This window comes from Notothenia rossii (assembly GCF_949606895.1).
Source record: "Notothenia rossii genome assembly, chromosome: 6".
NCBI lineage: Eukaryota > Metazoa > Chordata > Actinopteri > Perciformes > Nototheniidae > Notothenia > Notothenia rossii.
The window spans coordinates 57,488,108-57,504,264 of record NC_136909.1 but is presented as its reverse complement, the minus strand read 5'-3'; the positions used below and the strand labels follow the sequence as shown (position 1 = coordinate 57,504,264).

The window sequence follows — 16,157 nt, the reverse complement described above, 5'->3', positions numbered from 1 at the left end:
TCCCTTCTTCTCTCATCTTGTCCTGTCTTCTCTTGTTTAGCAGTTCAAATCTCATCTTCCCTACCCTTCACACTAATGTGACATGTAAGACCCAATTCTGTCAATCTGTTTCCGTTTACCTCGTTGATGATTGTATCTGTATTACTGCCATCTAGTGGTGCGTTACTAAGTATACACCAACTTTCGTCCTGTGTCTTACTTTGACTAATGAGCTAAACTTAGTGAATGACGACAGCAACTTTGAATCAAAGGCAGGCTTCTTTTCGGTTCTCAGTAAAAAGTTTCTTCTCACTACTAGTTGTGCGTCACAGGCCTGAAGCCATTCAACACAGCAGCAGCCCATCCAAAACACAGAGGAGGGCCAAAGTCACCTCTCATTCCTCCATTCATTCAAACCATAACTGGCAATATGTCAAGCCATGGTTGACAGGCTTCAGACTCCTTGTAATGAGAGGACTGTACTAAATATAAACTGAAAGGATTAGGTCTTTTTAGCTGCCTGTCAAACACAACGCTCCTGAAGGTGCTGAAAACAGGCCTGTGTGTATCTAGGAAACGGCCGCTGCCAAAATGGGAAACAAACCTCGCTCTGTGCTGCTCTCCAGAGCCTTATGTAAACGTCCCGGCAGAGCGGGGCCTAATTGACATCAACCGGGGGCCGGGGCCAGAATGACATGATGAAATTGTTCCACCTGGTGACCAACAGATGTTCGCTTTAAGGTCACAGCTGAGTGACTCAGCCCTTTGTATAAAGGTATATGAACAGAGGTGGAAGAAGTAATCAGATATTGTAACATTTTTACAAGTCAAAGTCCTGCATACAAACATCAAGGAGTACAAAAGTATTAGCATCAAAATATACTAAAATACCAAAAGTAGCCTACTTGTTGTGCGTAATGTCTTATTTCAGAATCTTGACTGCAGGACATGGATAAGGCTTATTGATGCATTCATGTGTTCATCACAGCCGAAGGTGGATTTCATTTGAATGACTTGAAATACTGCTGCTCAATATCTCAACCTATAATTACATATGATGGTAGTTTATTTATATTTTGCATTATCTTATAATCTGAATATGTAGTTACTTGTAACCAATGTTGTTTAATAAATATAGTGAAGTGAAGAGTACAATATTGCCTTCCTAAAATGTAGTGGAGTAGATTGATATGGAAATACTCTAGTAAAGTACAAGTACCCCAAAGTAGTACTTAAGTAGTTGAGTAAATGTATTTTAATACATCACATCACTGTGTAGATATAATAGTATGAAATACGTTAATAACTTTCTAGTCCGGCATGGAGGATAACAGACAACATGTAACAGGATTATATCATTAGGATACAAAAAAAGTAACTGTATACCCTGACAAACAAAAATGTGTAATCAGATTGCTGTTATCTTTCGACTAATTGTAGATTACTAGCAGGATTACAATGTTACTAGAAAACTAATGAGATCACATAGTGTTTGTTGTAAAAGATCAGATGTTATCTCTTCTCTGTGAGCTGTACTGTTCTGTAGGATAACACTTTAAGTGTGAATATATACGCCTACTGCCTGAATCTGCTTTATGGTTTTCACTTTCTTTGCTTCATTTGTTCTGTTTTGAATTCAGCAGGTGAACCTATATGTTTGATAGTGTGTGTGAGATTGACTGTGTGTGTTAAACTAAAATGGAGCATTTTCTGTCAGCTCAGATTTTATTTCTGCTTTTTTAAACTGTAGTATGTGCTCGTGTGTTTCAGTGTTGGTGTGTAGGCTGCTGCCTGGATATGCTTCATGAAAGGCAGCTTTTCCCATCAATAAAATCATTTTCGATCCTAAATATCTTGGTTTCTTCTTTTCTAAGGTCACATTGTTCTGTTGTCTTACATAATACACTTAAGAAAAAAGCATATTGATATGTATTTTCTCTTGTATTGATTGCATTGCATGTTATATGGAGGTAATCCCAAAGTGACGGAAAGTAATCAGGTTACTGTACATTTGTATAATGTTATACAACTCAGATTAGGTTATTGTTTATATTTCTTTACAAATGTGTAGTAATTGTAACAGAATACATGTATTAAAGTAACCCTCCAGTCCCAACTCTGGTAGAAAACACGCAAACATTATCATTTCAGGATAACCGAAGAAATTCAAACAAGGAATAAAATGGGACACTTTCATTCTTGCTTTCTGCCATGAGATGGCAGCAGAGATCAGCAGTGGTGGGGGGGGGGGGGGGGGGGGGGGGGGGGGGGGGGGGGGAATAAAGTGTCAGTATTTAACAGAGGGGTAATTCAATTGGCCACAGGTACACTGTACCTAAACAAAATATCAATGAACTATCACAAAAACGGATTATTTTTTTGTATTAACATACAATTTCTAAATTAAATAACAGAGGTGAGAAGTAACTAAGTACATGTACTCAACTCAAGTATATACTTAAGTACAAAATTAATAGGTACTTGGTGCTTAACTTGAGTATTTCCATTTTATGCTACTTTGCACTTCTACTCGACTACAAAACAGAGGTAAATGTTGTACTTTTACTCCACTACTTGTATTTAATACTTTTAGTTACTTTACAGAATTAATGATGTGAAATATAATCAACTCAATAATCAGCTCAACAGGTTAAATTAGACTTTAGTTATACCTTTGAGAACACTTATAAACTTATAAATAATTATAAAAAATATCATATATATTATTCTGAAATGGACCAATCTGCACAGTGACTACTTTTGGTACTTTAAGTATATTTTGGTGATAATACTTTTCTACTTTTACTTCAGTAACATTTTGAATGCAGGACTTTTACTGTAACAGAGTATTCCTACACGCTGGTACTTCTACTTCTAGAGTAAAGTAAAGAAAAGAAGTACAAGATCTGAGTACTTTTACCACCGCTGTTAAATAATAAGGATTTACTGTAGTGTATAACTATGAAAATATTACAAGAACCCCCTGGCATAAGTGTTCTGGTAAACATGTGCAGAGTGAAAAAAATATGTAAGTCAGTTTTAGTTATTAGTACGTTAGTTTGAAAATATACATGTTTATTACAATTTGTCTTTTTGTACTTTTCTCCAAAATTCACTAGTAATTACTGATTTACATTTTTAAACATGAAACAAAAGAAAAGTTTGAGTTTCCTGGTGATGTCTATGTGTTTATATTCATCCCTGTACTGACACATATATATATTTAAAGGCTGTATATGTTTTCTTTATCAATGTATTAGCCACCAAAATGATTCATTATGATTTATAGAACATGGTATTTTCGAAACGCAGAGTGTTTTAAATGGCCGGCAAAGGTATTTTCTAAAATGTCCCTCTGTAAACACCTTATATATCATATGTATTTACTGTATGTCATATTAACATTATATCACATCATAGCATTCAATTCTCTGATAATCATTTACATTACACATATGACTATGATTTGTATTTATTTGATGTATTCCATGTATACATTTTAAGTTTTATAACAGTACACAGTAGTTATTCTACTGTTTTTATTGCACTCTTCTACTGTTTTTATTGCACTCTTTTACTTCCCTGCTTTTCAAAATCTGAAGTATATTATAACATCAACATTGGAGGAGCCTGGAACAGAAGATTTCTTTGTTATATAAAAATCATTACACAACTACGCTTTAGTGAAGGGCCGAATTCACCATATACATTGGGGGGGGGGGGGACATCCGGCCCTGCACTAAAGCATTCCCCCAGACTCACCTAGAGGAGGTTAGGTCCACCACCTGCCCACACCCCCCGTCAAATTGTCCCACCCACATTGAGGATGCTTCCTACGCCCATGCCTGAGACACAGTTTCGTGAATATTGTTGTGTTTTGCCCCCACGGGCGGGGGCATGGGGTTTAACAGGTTTTAAAGTATCCCATGTGTTCGTGAATTTTTATATATTTTCCTTTAGAATGGCAGGAAATTAGTATTCAAATTTTGATCTAATTTTTTGTCCCCCCCAATGTTAACTCCATGGTTACGGCCTTGCTTTAGTGCATATGACAATAAAACCTTTGTATCTTGAATCAACACAATGGAGAAAAAAAAGAAAATAAGTAAAAATCCTGGCTTTAAAAACTGGAAAAACTTGGTGATATCTGCTATAGTTTTAAAGTTCAACTCAAAGAATGGTTGAGAAACAAACATCCGTGCAATCACCGCTATATGCACTTTAACACAGGGGCATCTCCTCTTGCACTTTATGTAGCTCTTATATCCTCTCTTGCACTTTATATGTCGTTGCTGCTATATTGTATTACCATGTCATAAATACTTGTATGCTGCTCTTGCTCTTTTGCACTTTTTACATATCATGTATTTGTTTTTGCTATGTTTATAAATGTCATTTTCTTAAATGTTTTATGTGAGGGACTGCAGATGGAAAGTAACTCAAAGCTAAATCCAGCATATTTACACTTGAAATATTTATTGTTTTAAGTGTTCATTAATGTGCAATGTCCCTGTCAAATAAACGATGAAATAAATAAAATAGTCAGCAGAAGTGTATCCCCTCAATATAAACTGAACACAAATATAAACGCAACACTGAAAACCAGTCAGTATCACTCACTCAGTGAAACACATAGTGTTCTGTAGTGGTCTGTGGAATGTTTCTATTAGTGTTCAGTGTAGTGTGTAACTGTCATGTACCCTCATACACCACTGGGAGGTGGTGTTGTATTTGTCTTGCTTTTGTGTCTTCCATAATAAGAGGTAAGACAGTCATTTAATCAATTGTAACTGTTCTGTTTTGTATTGCATGCATAATTCAGCCAGCTTAGCATGATCTGTTCTTGAGCCCCCAGCCCCCGACCCCTCATCATGTGATCATATTGGAAATCATTCACTTTGAGTTAGATACTGATTATTCCCAGGGCCCCTCCAGTCCTCAGTGAATGTTGGTTCAGTGTGTGTGTGTGTGTGTGTGTGTGTGTGTGTGTGTGTGTGTGTGTGTGTGTGTGTGTGTGTGTGTGTGTGTGTGTGTGTGTGTGTGTGTGTGTGTGTGTGTGTGTGTGTGTGTGTGTGTGTGTGAGAGAGGGTGGGTGGGTGGTATGCAGGAGTCACCGAGGGGAGGTCTCATGCCCACACTGACCAGCAGTCCAGATGAGGGGCACGATAACACCCTGAGTGACAGGTCTGTGGCAGCTGTGTGGTGAGGGGGACCCCCCAGCCTCCGCCCCACCCCTCATCTCTGAGTGTCCGCTCACAGAGGGAGGCGTTTTTTACTGTGTGACAGCTGTCAGAGCCCCCACCCCACTACACCCCCCGATTGCCCTCAACCCTTCCTCCAGCACAGCTTTCCACATCATTACCTCCCACCATCACCTTCTGTCCCTCCAACCCTGTCAATGGAAGGGGAATATCTGCATGTGAGGGAGGGATCTGGTGATTAAAGTCCGACTGAGGGACCAAGTGAAGCCTAAAAAGAGCTTTTTATTTTTGCTGGAATAAACCAAGAAATTGTAGTCGATGCCAAAGACACTTAAGAAAACACCTACAGAAGTTCAAATCTTTTTCAGCAGAAAATCCAAGAAACAAGACGTCATTTTGCACACACTTATGAGTTTGATTGAGGGATGACATTTTGGGGAATTTTGTGCAAAAACAAAACTCCAGCAATGAGCACTTAGCAGGAAACAAAAGAACTCATGATTGGCTACCATATAAAATAATATGTTGAAGTGGTTATGTTCCTCTTGAACAAAAATACACATTTCCACACATTTTTGAATAAAGCAAACATTTACATTTCAAATAAACTATTTGTAAAGACTACACATTTGACACCTGCTTTGCCTGAATTGTCAAGATATTTGATGCTGTACAAAAAAAAAATGTGCTAACAAATAACAACATTAAAGTGATGGGTCAATGATTAAAAGTGGTATTGTATAAGGTACTTATCCATGGTCAGTGTATTACCTACAGTAGATGGCGTACTGCACACAGACAGGGACAAAGCATGAAAGCTAAGCTAGTTGCTGCTGTGGACAGAGGCAGCGGTTTATCATGTGTTAGCCATCTGAAAGAAAAACCCACCTAAACAAATCCACATCAGAATAAGTGTATGATACATTTAGAGTATGCTACCGGTATTGGAACAAAAGAGTTGATGCAAGTAAACAACTGATCAAGGCAGCGTTAGACCAGAAAGACGCTGTATCTTGTGAATGTAGTCCGGTGGTATAGATGGATAAATAGTTTTTTTGTTTAGGTGGCTAAAAGACATTTGACTGCTGACGCCGAACCACAGCAGTACATTGCTTTGATTCCATACTGCAATTACTTTGCTATCGATGGTATGTAATACACTGACTATGCATAAGTACCTCATACTATCCAACTATAAAATATATCCTTGTATTGTCTGTTTAGCAGGTATAATGGCATTTGACATGCTGGTGTCACTATTATGGAAAGTCAAGGGATCATATCAAAGATTCATCCCCTGGGCTCCGGGAATATCTCTACCTCACATCATGGCAATCCATTGAAAGGTTTTTAGATATTTCATCTTGAAGAGATGGATTAACCAACCCTCCAACCAACATTGCCATCACTACAGCCTTATGAATCTAGCACGGCTGATAAAAAAAACATGAAAATATCCACTTCAGACCTTTTTATAGCTTAATACTAAAGCTACAAGAAGGCCGGCTCATCCTTGTGCCCTTATCTAAAACTTGTACATGTATTAAATTACATCCATGTAGAGTTCCATGAAATAAAATCATATGCAGAGTCCTTCTTCAATCAATCAATCAATGTTTATTTATATAGCCCAATATCACAAATGTTACATTTGTCTCAGTGGACTTCACAGTTTGTACAGAATATCAGTATGACAATACGACACCCTCTGTCCTTAGACCCTCACATCGTACAAGGAAAAACTTCCAGAGAAAACCCCACAGTTTAAAGGGAAAAATGGGAGAAACCTCAGGGAGAGCAACAGAGGAGGGATCCCTCTCCCAGGACGGACAGACGTGCAATAGATGCCGTGTGTAAATTGAAAAGATAATACATTTGCAACATAGGTAGTCCAAATGTTTGGAAATGCATGTGTGTATAATAAGAAGATGAATCCACGAGGATATCCATCCAGGACTTATGGTCCAGGATCACAGCCACGACTCAAGATCCAGGACTCGCAATCCATGACACAGGACCGCAGGATCATCCATGACTCCGGATCCCGGCGTATATAGACACCAAAAAGAAAGAAATTTGGGGAAGCTGGGTTAATCGGAACATGAGAGTACACAGGTATAGACAGAGAGAAGGAAGAAGTAAGATGTCCCCCGACAAACTAAGCCTATATCAGCAAAACTAGGGGCTGAATCCAATCAGCCCTAACTATAAGCTTTATCAAAAAGGAAGGTCTTAAGCGCACTCTTAAAAACGGATAGGGTGTCTGCCGTCCGAACACAAACTGGAAGCTGATTCCACAAAAGTGGAGCTTGATAAGAAAAGGCTCTGGCTCCCATTGTACTTTTAGAGACTCTAGGAACAACCAACAACCCTGCATTCTTGGAACGCAATGCCCTAGTAGGACAATAGGGTATAATGAGTTCTTTAAGGTAAGATGGCGCCGGCCCATTAAGGGCTTTGTAGGCGAGAAGAAGAATTTTTAATTCTATCCTGTGTTCTATAGGGAGCCAGTGTAAGGCAGCCAGAACAGGAGTAATGTGGTCCCTTTTCCTAACTCTGGTTAGTACACGAGCTGCAGCATTTTGAATCAGCTGAAGCGACTTGACTGACTTCTTGGTACACCCTGATAATAAGGAGTTACAATAATCCAGCCTTGAAGTAACAAATGCATGGACTAGTTTCTCTGCATTGTTTTGAGGCAAGATATGCCTGATTTTTGCAATGTTACGTAGATGGAAGTAGGCGGTCCTTGAAATTGATTTTATGTGGGTGTTAAAGGATAAATCCTGATCAAATATAACACCAAGATTCCTTACAGTCTCACTGGAGGCCAAATTAATGCCATCCATAGTTAATATATCTTTAGATAATTTGTTTCGTAGATTCTTCGGGCCAAGTACGATAACTTCAGTTTTGGTCGTGTTTAACATCAAAAAATGTAAGGTCATCCACGTTTTTAAGTCCTTGAGGCAGTCTTGAATTTTATTTAGATGATTAATTTCCTCAGGCTTGATTGATAAATATAGTTGAGTATCATCCGCATAACAATGAAAGTTTACAGAATGATTCCTTATAATATTGCCTAACGGAAGCATATATAGGGTGAACAAAATAGGTCCAAGCACTGAGCCCTGTGGCACTCCATGGCTAACTTTGGTTTGCATGGAAGATTCATCGTTGACACGTACAAACTGAGAGCGTTCAGATAGATAGGACCTAAACCAGCCTAAAGCAGTTCCCTGTATGCCAACTAAGTGCTCTAGTCTTTGCAATAGGATATCATGGTCGATAGTATCAAATGCAGCACTAAGATCGAGCAAGACAAGAATAGAGACAAGTCCCTTGTCAGAGGCTATTAGAATGTCATTTGTGACTTTAACCAGAGCTGTCTCTGTGCTATGTTGTGTTCTAAAGCCAGACTGAAAATCTTCAAATAAATCATTGTTTTTTAAGTAATCACACAGCTGTTTTGCGACTGCTTTCTCAAGAATCTTTGAGAGGAACGGAAGATTAGAAATAGGTCTATAGTTGGCTAAAACCTCTGGATCGAGGTTGTGCTTTTTAAGAAGCGGTTTTATCACTGCTACTTTGAATGATTTTGGAACATAGCCTGATAATAAAGACATATTCATAATATTTAATAAAGAAGTGCTAATTAATGGAAAAACTTATTTTAACAGCTTAGTTGGAATCGGGTCTAAGATACACGTTGATGGTTTAGAAGAGAGAATCATTGAATTTAATTGTTCAAGGTTTATGGCTGAAAAGCATTCTAGTTTACTATCAATTGTAATATTATTAGAACTTACGTTTCCGGGAGCTGTTGATAACACTATACTGGTCAAAGGCAAGAGGTCATTGATTTTGTTTCTAAGAGTAACAATTTTATCGTTAAAAAAAGCACATAAAATCATTACTACTGAGTGCTATGGGAATAGAAGGCTCAGTCGAGCTGTGGCTCTCTGTCAGCCTGGCTACAGTGCTGAAAAGAAATCTTGCATTATTCTTATTCTCATCTATTAATGAAGAGTAGTATGCTGCTCTCGCTTTACGCAGTGCTTTCTTATATTCATTGAGAGTAATATGCCAAATTAAATGAGATTCTTCAAGTTTAGTGGAACGCCATATCCTTTCAAGTTGTCTCGACTTTTGCTTTATTTTGCGGGTTTCGGCATTATGCCATGGAGCTAATCTATGTTGTTTTATTTTCTTCTTTTTCAAAGGAGCAACAGAGTCTAATTTTATTCGCAGCGCATCTGTAGCACTATCAACAACATGATCAATTTGGGGTGGTGTACATTTTGTATAAGTTTCCTCCCCTACATGCAGACATGCTATCGAGTTAAGTATTGGTGGAATCTCTTCCTTAAATTTGGCTATAGCACTAACAGATAGGTTTCTGCTGCAGGAGCTTTTGGCTAATGCTTTGTAGTCTAGTAACAGTACTTCAAAAGTTACTAAGAAATGGTCGGATAAAGCTTCTTAGAGGTGCTGTTGAGAAATGGTTGAAGTTGCAATCTCAAAGAAAGCAGATGTGACTTTTTATTACAGGATGAGTCATAAACAAGCCAATAGACACGTCACTTCTGCTGCATATGAACAGCTCGCCTACATTTTATTGCATAGCTGTTCAGGGTTGGGTAATATTGGCCTTGGCTTTAATCCCAAACAGAATAACTTCCTTTTATTGTCCCCAATGTGATATAAAGTATACAGATGGGTTTTGTAACCAGTTCACTTAATCTGGACCGTGCAGATTATTCTAATTCGAAGGCACACAATACCCCTATGAGTAGCTTCAGTCTGAAATGTATAGCTTTCTATTGGCCTTGAATAACATGCTGTAAGAAATCTTGTTTTTATTCTATGGGAATCAACAGTGAGACGGTTTGGATACAGAATAAATGTCTCCACCCAAGGCTGTAAAACTGTGGGATTATTTGCTGTAAACATACAAGGACAAACTGATCAAATACAGAATGTGAATCATGCATGAGTTCATGACTCAGCACAGAACAGAAGGTTATTCAATCAGATATTAAACCTACAGAATGCTGTGCTCCTCATCCAATAATCAAACTCGTGTTTAAGATCAGTTATAACGGAATTTTAAAATGCTTTAATCCAATGCTTCATACCAAATTATTTTAGGAATCCAAGGCAAACTTTTCCTCCAGTTCCTCACTTCCTGATTGGACGTGACTGTACTTGGGAGAATTGAAAGATATTAAAAGTTGTGGATGGTACGGAAGGAACCAGCTGACTGTGGGATGAGTCACAGGTTGAGCTGCTAAATCTGTGACGAGTATAATCCAATGATGTTAATGAATGACACAGTCCTTCCTGAACGCACCACGACCTGCTGATTCATGGCCTGCCTGGCACGGTCACCTTTAACCACATGTACACTCACAAGACTGCACATTAGTCACAGATTATCTTCAGAAACGTTCTGTATTTTCATGTTGCGTTAATAAGAATGGATTCATTTATATTTTCTTTCTGTCAGTCCTTGTCTGATACAGTTTAAATTGCTGCATGGGTAGTACTTTTCACAATCTAATCTGAATAAAATATTACCCAATGTTTCCACTCTGTAACCGATGTCAGTTTCATACACACACTCTTACGCAGTTTTGTACTCTGTCCCAACAAACTGAAAACCCCTGTGGAGCCATATTCCAAAACGTATTTTATGTAAATGCGACATTACTAAATAAGACTCACAAATGCAGCTTAGATTAAAATAACCAAAAAGCCATGTATCTTCCTAGCTGAAAAGCTAATTGCAATCATGTTACAGATTTTTATTTTACAAGAACTTGATTTCACTTTCTTTCCACCTAAAAAAGGGGAAAACATTGTTTTCTGTATTCCTCACTAATCAGCTAATTGCTAGCTTATATTACCTAGATAGTTGTTTGTGCAATTGGCCCATTAAACCGAAACCACCAGAATGTTCCATTTGGTTGAAAGCCCATAGAAGAGAGGCCCACTTTTGTGTATTTACCTTAGTCCACAGAAGAGCTTTTTAAGATGAATATCAGCCAGAATGGAAAGTCTTTGTTTAGGAGTCATACACAGCTATACATTATAATAAACAGTATGATGGTGCACATTTATCCAACTATCAGGGTTTCACAGTAATGGAAGTCCCCCTGAGAGCTGTACTTCTTTGCTATACATGTAAGGACTATCACCTTAAGACTAAAAAGACCACACATGTACAAAAAACTCACTTTTAGACTAAGCGGTTTTATGTGGATTAATTTAAAACTAATCAAAAATCCAGTTGCTTTTGATCTGATGACAACGGGGCAATATTTTGGGACTCTGTGCTTCTTTTTTCGAACTGGTTTTTGTTTACTGTCCGACTCACAAACTTAATAGATACATGAATGATGGTGAGATCTACGTCTTTCGTAAGTAGCCAGTTTACAAGATAATTGTAAACTATTGATAAACTGAGACATAAAGTAGAGTTGAGGGGTGATTTTGTGACTTGGTTCACTGGATGTTGTTTGTTTCCCCCCCCTCCCCACCTTGGTTCAACATGCCTTTGTCCCTGATAATACCACCCTGCATGACTCACCGGTTAGGCATCAAGGTAGTCTGGCACCGATTCTGTCCAAAAGGTTACACCATTGTGATTCAGACCCTGAGCCAAGGCCAAGCTGTGTGTGTGTGTGTGTGTGTGTGTGTGTGTGTGTGTGTGTGTGTGTGTGTGTGTGTGTGTGTGTGTGTGTGTGTGTGTGTGTGTGTGTGTGTGTGTGTGTGATTATGCATTCACTTACACATTCTCTGTGTACTGTGAGAGCGGCAGCAGACAGGCACCAGAGGGCATTTCACCTCAGCTGTGGAGGGAAAAGATAATGATTTGAGATCTGATATCAAATTAAACACCTATTGTGCCAAATGTAATTAGGGGGTAATTAATCGCTGCTCTGATTAAGGGTGATCACTGATACATTAATTCAGGGTGATTCACGAGGCACAGGGCCTACTGTGTTACAGGATGGACTAACTGGATGGCTATAGCAGAGATGAGCGCTGTGCTCTTTCCTGTCAGAGAGCCATTGATTTCTTCCCTGCTGATAACTAGTGTGTGTGTGTGTGTGTGTGTGTGTGTGTGTGTGTGTGTGTGTGTGTGTGTGTGTGTGTGTGTGTGTGTGTGTGTGTGTGTGTGTGTGTGTGACGGTCGTGTCTGAGCTGGAGCTTGGAGCTGTCGATGAGACGAGTGGAAAACCTGTCAGAGAGAGAGGTGGCGGTTAGATACCACCACAGGGAATTGTGGGTGAGAAATGTGTTGCCTTGCTGTCGGTTTTCACCGTCCTTCTGCATCTAACACAAAGGAAGACGGTTTAAAAGGAAGCTAATATACATTTAAGCTAGCTTCTACTTCACTAGCCTACATTAAATGTTACAATAGAGTTTGTTGTTGTTGTTGTTGTTGTTGTTGTTGTATTTCTAAGAAGCAGAAATATTATTTGGGATTTTCTGTTCATATTCTAAGTGAATGTGAATCTACTTTTATACTAGATACTAGCAAACAATACAAAACGACAACTACTTTGTTAGCATTCAACTACTAGCCGCCTAGCAACACCCCAAAGTGATGTAGCTATGGAAGCCTTTTTTTTACGTGATTCCTTTTTAAAGGTTATTCTCAATAGTTTTTTTTCTCTTGTATTTATGACTTAGGTAATGTTAATAAAAACGTTTTTTTATGATAATCTTCCAAATTCTCATGATGGGTTGATCACTCAGCTTCTCTGTAGAAGAAGGCATAGAGAGACTGTCTGTGGAAGAGATATAATGTCTCAACACCTTACATATGTCACCAAGTTCTGAAGTTGCTGCTCATCATCTTTCAGCCTTGTACTTACTTTTATTCTAGTATAACTAATGTGTGCTTTCTTCTATATATTAATATGTTAGCTTATTGTGTATTATTGCATGCCTTTTTTACGTGCTATGCCACTTTTGCTTCTATGCCACTTTTTCTGTAACAATGTACTGTTGGACTAATAAAGGATTTCTGATTCTGACGAGAAAATTACAATTGACTTACTGGCACTGCCATTGAACAAAATTGGTTTTGCAAAGAAAGGAAAGTTTCCCTGCTGTACAGGTTTTGTCGGTTGCCATTTCCATCCAAAAATATAATTGTCAGCTTAAACAGTCACGTATCCCTCACCTTGGAAACGTTCAAATTTTTCCCACTTGTGCTCACTCACTACTCAAGTGAATAGCCATGCATGGAAGCAACATCATTTCAAGAATGATAAAAGCAGTAAAAGTGATATAATGCTCAAAAGTATTTCTCACCACTGCAAAATCACTTCACATATTATTGTTTTTGACCTTCACCCCAAACAAACTTTAACTGACGCTCTGAGGCACAAAGCATCAATAACAGTCACAAATCACGCTTGTTATCTCAAAAGTACACTTGGCCTTTCTTTGCCTGGATTCATGTTGATGTTTCACACAAGTGAGAGAGTCCTTGATGCAGCAGTGATCCTGAAGCCTCTTTAAAATGCCTGTGTGTTTCACATGGAGAGACAGAGATAATGACTGTGCAGCTATGGGTATGAAATCACACATTGGCATTTCCTCCCTCCGGAAACACAACAATCCAGGCCCTGAAACCCTGACTCATCTAGTCACATAGGGAGAGAGCAGAGAACCAGAGAGCCATAACTTGTCATTTGTTCGGCACATTTATCATTTCTTCAGTGTCAGATGTTTTCCTAATGAAAGCGTGTGGAGCATTTCAAAGGGTTTAACGTGGTCCCTGGTGCTTTTCCAGCTGTGGGACGGAATATGAAGGGAGAGTTGGGGAATGACATGAGCGGCTTCTTTTACCCACTGTGGAGAGGGTGGTGGCGTAGAAGACTTTGCAAACTCTGGTATTATTCTCTTCTGGAGCTCCAGCTGATGCGGATCTGCCATACAAGGCCAAAGAATGTCAAATATGAGGGAGGGCAGGCAGGGAGTATGAAGCAAGCTCACCCGCTTTCACATTTCAGCAGGACGCACGCATTTACTTAGTGAGCTGTCATGGAGGTGAACGCAGACAATCCACATGTGCACACGTACACAGAAATATTGTAGAATCAACAGTTCCCAGTCCTCAGAGGTGGAAGCTATGCAAACTCAGCTGCTCCGACTTACAGTAAGCAAGTAAGCTCCTCGGCTTAACCACAACCTGAGCACGGATCTGTTTTCTCGTCTGCCAGAGAGCTGAGCTAAGAGCGTTTGCACCAGTGACGTGCGGTGAGGTTCATGGCTGGTGAGGCACTGACTCTTTCAGAGTCAGATTTACAAATATTATATTTTGACCTTAATCGAAATATTCGGCAATTTTCAAAAGCTTTTTTAGTCTGATGCTTCAATTCATTTTAAACAGACCGTTCAACAAAAGGATACCCAACATCTAAATATTGGATTGTTCTTTCTTAGTAAGATCCCATTTTCATTACAATTGTGGTCTTACCCAGTAGCGTGGCGTGGGGAAAAAATTAGGGGAAGCCAATAATACGTCCTTTCTTTTGGGGTAGGGGGGGTGTGGTGGTCATTGTAATAACGTAACCAGATGAGTGATTACAGCGCCCGGTATCATTTTACACACATTTGTATCATACAGATGCAGGACTTACACAAGCCTGTTATCTAACCGACAGGTCCGCACGCACTCTCCAGCCGAAACTCTAATAAGCATTCATTCACAAACTAAATCAGGAGACCTTTAACGTTTTACGTCCGGTTCGCTCCTTTGTTCCTCGCTGTACACAGCTCCAGTTTGGGCATTGGCCTGTCATCAGATTGTATTTGTTGTTGCTGCTGCTACAGCGGAAGTTTAGTACAATTATTTTTGATTAAATACTCCAAATCTCCACCCTCCATAATTGCACTTGCTTCAGTTGCTTGCTACTTTCTAACGGCAGTGAGAGTGGTGCAGTGACGCTATCTATCTTCTGTCGATTAGATTTATGATTCGAAAATTATAAAAGTAGGGTAGACATGTGGATATTATCCGACTGAACAAAACGTGCATTTACCTAACAGGTTCGTTTTCCACTGACCTTTTTTCGAGCTATTTTCCAAAATCCTATGGAGAAATCCCATTTCTATTTTATCGAGGGAAACCGAGCGCAGCTTACTTCCGCTTTTTGGGACGCGTCACTGCACCACTAAATTGATGCGATTTGATTGGATTGTGAGGCAAGGGAAGCCAGCCGCCTCTGGCTTCCCTTGGCATGGCCCTGACCAATCACAGGTTGGCAGGGGCATGACGTGAGCCTCATCTGATTGGTCAATCCGTCCATTTTTTTTCACCAAGGGAAGCAAATTTCGGCTGGCCTCCTCTCGCAACAGAGAGTGCAATCTACTGTTTCACCGTAACATCTAGAGGGGCGCTGTTTCACTCTTTGTAAAATACTCAATGAGAATGGGGGAGAGACGGGCCGGCACTGGCAGCAACACACAACAAAGAATTTCCGAAACTAAACGAAGTGCTTTCATTTATTTATTAAAATTATAACTACAATCCGAAAAAACAGGGGAAGCCTGGCTTCCCTTGGCCTCCAGGAGAAAACGCCACTGGTCTTACCTTGACTTGAAGATGAAGTCCATGCTCTCCTTCTGGACAACAATCTCTATTAGTTTTTTGTAAAAGTCCTCCTTATCTTCCTGTAATTTCAAAAGTCTAGTTTGTTGTTTGTGTCTACCGTCTCTGTGTAGAATAACAGTAGCAACAAGAACCTGTGGGCTCACGTGCGCCCCCTTCAGTGCGGCAGAGGTTATGGCTGCCTCTCCTGCTGCTTTTTTCATTGCCGTTATATGATGAGAACAGCGAGCCTAAATATCATATATACGTTAAATAAGTTATTTGGAGACTATGGATGGCGAGAATAAATGTAATAAAGGGATCTACAAACATTACATTGGTGACCTACAGTGAGATGGTAACAG

The 16,157-nt window shown here is 39.3% G+C and overlaps 1 long non-coding RNA gene across 2 annotated transcripts; it reads right to left on the bottom strand.

Moving 5' to 3' along the window:
- Positions 1-6,779: 6,779 nt before the first annotated feature.
- On the bottom strand, positions 6,780-15,731 carry LOC307043626. 2 transcript variants are annotated; one of them, XR_013809420.1, is made up of 4 exons: positions 15,269-15,731; positions 11,975-12,426; positions 11,773-11,804; positions 6,780-10,382 (listed from the first exon to the last, which is right to left on the bottom strand). It is a non-coding gene; the product is annotated as an uncharacterized lncRNA (long non-coding RNA). The 2 variants fall into 2 exon arrangements; XR_013809421.1 differs by lacking the exon at positions 11,773-11,804.
- Between the last annotated feature and the right edge of the window lie 426 nt (positions 15,732-16,157).